This window comes from Chlorocebus sabaeus, chromosome 6 (assembly GCF_047675955.1).
Source record: "Chlorocebus sabaeus isolate Y175 chromosome 6, mChlSab1.0.hap1, whole genome shotgun sequence".
Lineage (NCBI taxonomy): Eukaryota > Metazoa > Chordata > Mammalia > Primates > Cercopithecidae > Chlorocebus > Chlorocebus sabaeus.
In genome coordinates this window covers 6919533-6929792 of record NC_132909.1, presented here as the reverse complement: position 1 = coordinate 6929792, position 10260 = coordinate 6919533, and positions in this window count along the sequence as shown.

Below are 10260 nucleotides of genomic sequence, written 5' to 3'. Positions count from 1 at the left end.
ATATAACAGGTTTGGTGTTTGCTTCTACTAAAGATACATCCTCTCCTTGGGAGGGAGAGGCAGATAAGGCTGGGGAGAGGGAGACTGCCAGTGCTGGGTAAAAAGAGAACAAAATGTAGAAGAGGAATGGGAGAGAGGATGGGGATCGGGTTGGAGATAGGTCAGAGATGGGTTTGGGAATGGGAATAGAGAGGCTACGCTTCATCGTGTGTCTTGTTTTCTTGGTGATAGGGGCCTCGGGTGCAGGACAGGAAACAAGGAGTACACAGGGTGACTTCTGACCAGCCCCGGGGGTCCAGCACTGGGCATTTTGTTCCTTAGCCAGTGCCTTGACTTCCCGCACGTACTAGGTTGAGAGAGGAATGTTCCTTAGCAACTGATTGGCCTGGAGTCTAGAGGACTGGTGGGGGTCTGGAACCACCTGCCCAAGGAAACCGATTCTCCCAATGGCTGGCTTACCCAGTAGCGACGGTTGCTTCTGACTAGCTCAGGCTCTGGAGACCCGCGCGCTCTCCTATGCGGCTGCGCGTCCCAGCAGCTCCCGCGAGAAGCATCAGGCCCTGATTGGCTCTGGACAAACTCGCGTGTGCTTGCGGGGCGGGACTTCACGGGATTGGTATCCCCGTACAAGGAGGTTGGCGAGGCCTCGGGGAACTTCCAGTTCAGCGAATCGGTTAGCTTTCCTCCATCTTAGTTACTTCCCCGTGAGGCACTCCGTGTTTGTGTACACGGTTATTCCACGTGTCAGTCAGTTCATCGGGCGCATCTGGAGTCATTGAAAACAGTAATAGGAAGTCAGACAAACCCGCTTGATGCAAAAATTCAGGAGGACATTCGGTTTTTAAGGAAACAGTGCTGAGGTAAGACCAGGCTGGAGCTCTTTGGAACCTGAGACTAGGAGGTAAATATGGAAAAAGAAACAATAATTTAGGGGGAGGGAAAAGAGATCGCCTGTGAAGACAACTCATGCATACACCAGGGCCTGGAGAAGGAAATGAGACAGGAAAGAGATCAGAATTTTGTTTTTATTTCATTATTTTATTCATCTATTTATTTTGAGACAGTGTCTTGCTCTGTCACTCAGGCTAGAGTGCAGTGGCACAATCTCAGCTCACTGCAGCCTCGACCTCCCAGGCTCAAGCAATCCTCCCACCTCAGCCTCTGGAGTAGCTGCACCCACAATGCCGGGCTGATATTTTTAAATTGTTTTGTAGAGACAGGGTGTCGCTATGTTGCCCAGACTGGTCTCAAACTTCTGAGCTCAAGCGATCTTCCCACCTCAGCCTCCCAAAGTGCTGGGATTACAGATGTAAGAGATCAGAGTTTTTGAGTCTGAAGGACCCTTACCTAGTTTGCAGTAACCCTCCCGTTTTACCGAGGAGGAAAAAAAGGTGAAGCCGAAAGGGAACAGAACTTGCCCAGAGCTATCCAACGAGTTACTGGCAAAGCCCCAACTGGAACCAGTCCAGAGCTCTTCCCAACCTTTGATTTGAGGTTGTAAATTAAAGCAGGAAGAGGAAGGATTTTGACAGTGGGGAAAAAAAGGAAAAGTGGCTTATGATGGAGAGATAGGATTTGTTATCTGGAAGCCTGAGTAGCATCTTGATGTAAGGAGGGAGTCTTTTTTTAAGAGAGGCAGAAATCAGAATGGAAAAGCAGAGGGCTGATTCTTGAATCAAAACATCACTGAGCAGAGAGATGAGTCAAGAGCGGTCACAATTTAAATGCTAAGGGAACCAGGCAGGTGATGTGAATGATAAACACTTGCTTAGCACTTATTTTGTGCTGGGCTGTGTTCTGAGGGTTTTACATACATTAATTCATTTAATCATTTAATCCAACAATTCTGCCAGATGAATCCTGTTAAAATCTACACGTTCTAAGTGAGGAAACTAGGGAAACCGGGAGAGGGGAAGTAATTTGCCCACAGTCACACAGCCGGCAAGTGGTGGAGGCCGACTTAAATTCAGGAAGGCCGACTCAGCACACAGTCTTAACCACTGTGTTATATGCACCTCCCAAGTGAGTGTAGCAGGGAGAGCACGGGCAGGAATGGACTGGAGAACAATTGTCCAGTGTTAAAGGGGAAAGTTAATATCTGCCATGTGTTGTCAGATCTAATTTATTAAAAAGTAGCTGGGAGTTCAGACTTTTATATGAGGCTCCTGATTTTTAAACATTGCAACTAATTAAAGTCTGTATGCAGGTTTCTTAATGCAGGCTAAATAAAACCCCTTGCATTTTAACTGCCTCACAAAGCCACTAATTTGCAAACTCTAGACGATCTTTGAAACGAGGAAGCAATTCCCTAGTGAGGGAAGGGCCTGGCCCAGAAATACCTAGAAAACGGGAGGCAAAGACCAAGCCTTTGGACTGCTGGCCGTCCACTCACTGAAGAATCTAGAACCCTTCCTTTGAACTGGCTTCACATTCAAGTTGTATGGGTTTCCTGTTGCTTTCGTAAGAATTACCACAACTTTAGCAGCTTTTCTGTTGTTTGTTTTGAGACCAAGTCTCGCTCTGTCACTCAGACTGGAGTGCAGTGGTGCAATCTCAGCTCACTGCAACCTCTGTCTCCTGGGTTCAAGCTGTTCTCATTCCTCAGCCTCCTGAGTACGCCTGGCTAATTTTTAAAAAATATTTTTAGTAGAGACAGGGTTATGCCATGTTGCCCAGACTGGCCTGGAACTCCTGCCTTGTGTGATCCACCTGCCTTGGCCTCCCAAAGTGCTGGGATTACAGGCATGAGCCACTGGGCCCAGCCCAACTTTAGCAGCTTTTGAAGTAACACTCGTGTGATCTCACAGAAGGTCAAAAGTTCCAGCATAGTGTGGTTCCCCTGGTTTTCTGCTCCAGCTTTTACAAGGCCTGAATCACAGTGTCAGCAGGGAGTATGTTGCTTTCTCCAGTCCCTTTGGATGAACCATTTCCAATCACATTCAGAATCAGTTCCACGCTTTGTAGTAGTGAGGTCTGCATTCCCTTGCTCGCTGTCTGCTGGGGTCATTGTCAGCTTCTAGGAGCTGCCCTCATGGGCTCATGGGTTCGTTCCTTCATCTTCAAAGCAAACAATGGTGAGTCAAATCCTTCTTTGGCTTCACATCTCTCTGACCTCCACTTTTGGCTCATCTGTTCCCTTTCTTCCTCCTGAATCTCTCTGACTTTTCTGCTTTGAAGGTTTCATGTGATTACATTACATTCACTCAGATAGTCCAGGATGATCTCCTCAATTTAAGATCAGCAGATTAGTCACCTTCACTCCATCAGCAAAGTCCCTTCACTCCATCGGCAAAGTCCCTTCACTGAAGCACGTAGATTAATGTTTAATTGAATAACCAGCGCACAGGAATCTTGGAATGGGAGACATCTTTAGAATTTTGCCTACCACACAAGTCCAGGGGGAGGACATTTGCAACTCACATTGTGCATAACTACATGCTTTTCCCACTGTCTTTCTCGAACCTTGTGAGGTAGACAGGACAGGTTGATTTATCATATTTTATACATGAGGCATGGGACTCAGGAGAAGAGGCTTGAACCATGATGACACAGCAGTTCTGAAGGCAGCCTGGCGTACCAGAAAGGACACTGGGTTTGGAGTCCAGGGACCTACGTGATGACTTCAGGATGTCAATTTCTTGGCCCTGTGAACCTGACCAGTTCCTATGCTGTTCTGGGCCTCGGTTTCTTTATCTGTGAAGTGATGCATTGAGAACTACATCACAGTGCTGTTGTGAGATTCAGAATAATAAAATATGTGAAGGATGTGAATCTCCAGTGCACAGTACATGGGCCACCATGACTGTTCAGTATTTATTTATTTATTTATATTAAGGTATCAGCAGAGCCACAGTTAGAACTCAGATTTATTTATTTATATCTCTCTCTCTTTCTCTTTCTGTCTCTCTCTCTCTCCCTCCCCTTCCCCCTCCCCCCAGGCTGGAGTGCAGTGGCACGATCTCTGCTCACTGCAGCCACTGCCTCCAGGGTTCAAGTGATTCTCATACCTCAGCCTCCCGAGTAGTTGGGACTACAGGCACATGCCACCACACCTGGCTAGTTTTTGCATTTTAAGTAGAGAAGGGGTTTTGCCATGTTGGCTAGGCTGGTCTCGAACTCCTGGCCTCAAGTGATCTGCCCGCCTTGGTCTCCCAAAGTGCTGGGATTACAGGTATGAGCCTCCACGCCTGGCCAAAACCCCAAATTTCTTGGTTCCCAATCTTTCATTTGATAAAGATTTATTATGCACCAGCTGTGTTCCAGATTGTGTGTTGGGTACTAGAGACACAAAAGTGACTCAGACTTGACTTTGAAAGGTAGACTCCATTATGTCACACAAAGGTACCTTGGGCATGACACACAAAGGCCATCCAGGAGTGGTACACAAAGGTGATTCCAACATGACACGCAAAAGATATTTGGATATGGCTAATTTTCTCAAGGAACTCACATCCTGGTCAGAATAGATACAGAGTTACTTCCCTGCGTACTGTGAAGTGGCAGAAGCTGACCAAGGAGAGAGAGAGAAACAGAGGGGAGGTAGGGTTAGGTAGTATTTCTAGCAGTCTGCTAATAATCTGTCAAATTTTAGAGTTTATTTTGACAGTAAAGTGAAGCCAACAGATGGTAACGAACAGGGAACTGACGTGATTGATTTATAATTTAAAAGGATGTCATGTGGATATGGAAATGTGAAGGGGCAATGGTGGAAATATCACTGGAACAATGGAGTCATGGAAATTCTACTGTCCTTCCTCAGCTGCAGAGCCCCCTGCATAGTCTCCTCGTCATCTTCCTCTAAAAGTTTTCTAAAAGTCCCCAAGGAGTCTCCTATGTCTTCACAGACAGGCCCCCTTCATCTGGTTCCTGCAAGCATGGGAACTTTACTTTGTTTGTGGCGGGGGCGGAGTCTTGCTCTGTCACCCAGGCTGGAGTGCAGTGGCACGATCTCGGCTCACTGCCACCTCTGCCTCCCCGGTTCAAGCAGTTCTTCCACCTTAGCCTCCCCAGTAGCTGGGACTACAGGCACGTGCCATCACACCTGGCTAAGTTTTGTATTTTTAGTAGAGATGGGGTTTCTCCATGCTGCCCAGGCTGGCCTTAAACTCCTAGGCTCCAGCAATATGCCCTCCTCAGCCTCCCAAAATGCTGGGATTCTAGGCATAGGCCACCGCCCCTGGCCTAGAAGTTTACTTTTGGCTAGATTCCCTGGTAAGGCATTTTGTCAGTTTTCCAACTAGCACGACAATCAAATGGAGAAGAGATACGGCGGCGGGCTGTGTGGGGTTGTTGCAGCAGCTCCACAGGGTCATCTGAAAACCAGGCTCCCCATGTTGTTATCAGCGACATCCCCAGATCTCCAGCTTTCATCCTCACAGTTGTCTCATAGTTGCCAGGTGGCTGCACCATCTCCAGCATCACATTCATCTTCCAGGAAGGAAGAAGGGGAAGGTGAGGAGGAGGAAATGGTGTTGCCGGTATCAGAAAAGAAGAACTCCCAAAACTCCCCAGCAGATAGCCTCTTAAGTTTAGTATTTTAAGTAGACAAGTCTCTCAAAATGCGTGCTCAGTAATAAATCTAGCAGAGTTCAAGGTTTTTATTATTTATTTATTTATTTATTTATTTATTTTTGAGACGGAGTTTCGCTCTTGTTGCCCAGGCTGGAGTGCAATGGTGCAATCTCGGCTCACTGCAACCTCCACCTCCTGGGTTCAAGTGATTCTCCTGCCTCAGCCTCCCCAGTAGCTGGGGTTACAGGCACCTGCCACCATGCCCAGCTATATATATATATGTGTGTGTGTGTGTGTGTGTGTGTGTATATGTATATGTGTGTGTGTGTATATATATGTGTATATATGTATTTGTGTGTGTGTGTGTGTGTTTTTAGTAGAGACAGGGTTTTACCATGTTGGCCAGGCTGATCTCAAACTCCTGACCTCACATGATCCACCTGCCTTGGCCTCCCAAAGTGCCGGGATTACAGGCATGAGCCACTGTGCCTGGCCAGGTTTTTTTTTTTTTCCCTGCATTGTTCATGAGAGAGAAGAGTACAGTCCTACAGATTGGTATACAGTTTAGGAAAACAGAGATGTCAATTACAATGTTATTATTACCAGAGCAAGAAATCAGCAGGTAAGACAACCCGTCAGAATTCCATTTTATGTGGGGATCATTTTCATGAGACATGGAATAATTTCTAACATCTTTGGAGTCTCATAAGACCATTTTGTTTACATTGTTCTTCCAAGGGCAGATTCATATTAGCAAAGACTAGAACGAGTCAGCAACCGTCATGAATATTCATACAAAACTGTATATTGCAGAGGAGAACATAAATGACATTCTTATAAACAGTCTCAGTTTTGCACAACATCAAATGAAATTCCTTGAACCATTTTATAACACAGAACAGTATCTTTTGATTTAGCGCTGCAGGGGCAGGAAACATGTCCTTCAACTCTTTCTGAGAGTCATGTACTTTATTATGAAAACTTATGTTTTTAAAACCAAGCCCTGGAATTTTATTAGCTAGTATTACATTAAAAAAAAAGAGAGAAAGAGAAAGGGTGGGGGGAGAAAAGCTGAGTAAGCTTTTGTTCACTGATAATAATTTGATAACATTTTTCTTCTCCTTGACTCACTGGCCAGAACTCAAAAAAAAAGTGGTGAGGGGGGGAGGAGAAAAGCTGAGTAGGCTTTTATTCACTGGTAATAATTTGATAACATTTTTCTTCTCCTTAGCTCACTGGCCAGAATTCTGCCATATGGCCACCCCAGATGAGGCAAGAAAACAGAGATATTATTTTTCAAATCGGTGGCTTGGTCACCTGAACAAATTTGAAATAGTAAAGAGGAAATAGAGGTTGGATATCTGGTAGGCAACTCTCAGGGTTTACCTGAGACATTGCCCTAGAGCAGATGGATAGCTAGGGCTGCTGAAGAGAGTCTGAGAGAGGAGGCTTCTTTCTGGTTGTGAGATCCAGGAGAGAACTTCCAGGAGGAGGTTACGTTTGACCTGGACTTGGAGAGAGAGAGGGTTTGAATGTGGGCAGAGGACAGAGCTGCAGAAGGACGCCATGACACGGGGAGTGGCCTGAGGAAACAGGCAGAGGAAGGATGTGTGGAGCATCTGTGGAAAGGATCCCTATTTTGGTCAGTGCAGTGGCTCCTGCCTGTAATCCTGGCACTTTGGGAGGCCAAGGCGGGCAGATCACCCGAGGTCAGGAGTTCGAGACCAGCCTGGCCACCATGGCGAAACCCCGTCTCTACCAAAAATACAAAAATTAGCTGTGCATACTGGCAGGCACCTTTAGTCCCAGCTACTTGGGAGGCTAAGGCGGGAGAATCGCTTGAACCTGGGAGGCAGAGATTGCAGTGAGCTGAGATTGCGCCATTGCACTCCAGCCTGGGTGACAGAGCAAGACTGTCTCAAAATAGGAAAAAAAAAAATCTTTTTTTTTTTTTTTTTTGTATGGAAAGAATGACAGGATGCAGGCATGGGGAATATCAAGATAAGGGAAAAGCGGGGCAAAATCAGGGAGGGCCCGAATGAAAGGCAAGGGAGTTTGGAATGTACTCTGTCTGCCCCTGAAATGTTGTTTATTTCTTGAATCTCTCTTAAATATATCACCTTCTCTTTGTCCCCCATAGCTACCGTTCCAGCTCAGATTTCATCATCTTTCTCCTGGACTGTTGTTTCCTCCTCAGTGCAGACCCAGAGGGATCTTTAGAACACCCAAACCCATTCTCCCATAGTTCAAAACCATTCCATAATTTCCCTGAGCTCCCCCATTGACGTGGGAGGGAGTCCGAGCTCCTCAGCCTGGCATTTGAGACTCTTGGAAGAGGAAGTGGAGTGGGAATACAGACTGGAGAGAGGAAAGCAGACATGGTGTTGAGGCTTCACAAAGAGTTTGGGGACAACCCCTGTTCTTTTGTTTTTGAGGCAGGGTCTCACTGTGTTGCCCAGGCTGGAGTACAGTGTTGTGACCACAGCTCACTAACAGTGTCAACCTCCCAGGCACAAGAGATCCTCCCACCTCAGCTTCCTGAGTAGCTGGAACTACAGGCATGTACCATTACGCCCGACTAATTTTTTTTTTAATTTTTTTTTATAGGGAGATGGTCTCCCTACATTGCCCGGGCTGGTCTCAAACTCCTGGGCTCAAGTAGTCCTCCCACCTCAGCCTCTCAAAATGCTGGGATTACAGGCGTGAGCCACTGTGCCCAGCCCAACCTCTGTTCTTGAAGCTCCCCAGCATCAGGTCCCATCAGGCCCCTAATTCACAAGATTAACAGACCTTAGGGGTGGATTGAAAAGACTAGAGCCCCTAGCAAGCAGTGGACTTCTTTCTAGCCGCACCCCATGCCTCTTGCTGCTGCCCCTCTCCTCATCCATTCCAAATCCTACCCTCCAGGACAGACCAATCTGAGGTCAGAGTTAGCAGCAGGATACATCCTGGTCCTCTCTTGCCCGTGAGGTCTCGCTGGGGCTGATGGCACTGCCGCTGCTATGGTTGGGTAAGTAGAAGGAGAGGCAGTGTGGAGGTATCTTGGGGAGGTGAGGGTGGGTAGGGGTGGAAGGCAGACAGGGCTGAAGTCAGATGAAGAGGTGAGAACATAAAAAATTAGGTACTTGGCCAAGCACAGTGGCTCATGCCTCTAATCCCAGCAATTCGGGAGGCCAAGTTGGGCAGATCACCTGAGGTCAGGAGTCAGAGACCAGCCTGGCCAACATGGTGAAACCCTGTCTCTACTAAAAGTAGAACAATTAGCCAGGTGTGGTAGTGGGCACCTGTAATCCCAGCTACTGGGGAGGCTGAGTTGGGAGAATTGCTTGAACCCAGGAGTGGGTGTTGAAGTGAGCCAAGATCGTGCCACTGCACTTCACCCTGCGTGACAGCAAGACTCTGTCTAAAAAAAAAAAAAAAAAAAAAAAAATGTAGAATCTTTATTCTACAATATAGATCCTCAAGAAACCCTGAGTCTTTGAAGACCAGAGTTCAGGTTCAAGCTCTACCACCTTGAGTAATTCTCTTCAGTTTGCTCACCTGGACAATGGGGTGTTCCCCGTCTATACAGTGAAAGGAAGTTTATTTGTGGAAACCATTCAACCACAACAGTCCTAGGTTTCACAGGGCTGTCGGGGAGGGAGGGGGTTCCAAATGAGCTAATGGGTGGCGAGCACAATTATTCACTAACTGTTCACTGTGACATGGTCCCCTGTAGTGGAATGTGACTGAAGTCACAATCTGCAGTCATTGCAGGGGGCCACGTGCCTCTGTAGGTATTGTCCTTAATTATCACAATATTGTAACATTGGTATTATTGTACCCATTTCTCTGACTGAGAAACTGAGATTCAGAAATGATGCAACATGGCCAAGATCACGAGATACAATTAATACCAACAAGAAGAGCAATAAAAAATCCAGCAGACTAGATTGGGGTGATGCAATTTAGGAGTCCCCAAGACGCTTCTGATTCAGTGATCGACAAGAAGGACCCAAAATTCAGCAGAACTGTTTTACTCATGATTGCAGTTGATTATAGCAAAAGAATACAGATGAAAATCAGTACAGGGAAGAGGTGCCTAGGGCAGGATTCAGGAGAGAGCAGGCATGAGCTTTCAGCTGGCCTCTCCCAGTAGTGTTGCACCAACAGAGCTTACTTCTTTCAGCAACAATGTGTGGTGACATGCACAGACATGCCAAGAAGAGAAGTGCACCCAAGCCTTGGTGTCCAGGGTTTTTATTGTGGGTCTGGTCACTGACTTAGCTTAGTCTTCAGCCCCTCCAGAGGTCAAGCTGATGCCCCAGGATCCAGGGGTCCCACCATAAACCAGAGTGTTAGCATCAACTGATGAAGTCCAAGGTCTCAGGTAAACAAAGACACTCCTATCAGGCAGGATATCGCAAGGGTTTAGAGATCACCTCGTAGGAGCTGGACAAGTGTCAAGCCTTTCTTAGGTAAGGTGACTCTTTTAATGCACAGATATAATACAAGAGTATGGTAGGTGGGTCTGTTTTTCAACTTGGATCTCTCCTTACAGGGTTACTTTCTCAGGTTTTGATGGAAATCAAGAAGATACCAGTGGAAGAGGGGCTGTGCACGACAATCCCTTGTGCATTTGAATTTCCCAAAGAACTCCCAAGCAATTCCATGATCATGGGCTACTGGCTCAACAAAAACGTCAGCTCCCTTGTAGCTACAAATAAACCCAATGCTACCGTTGGTGATAACACCAAGGACAGATTTTCC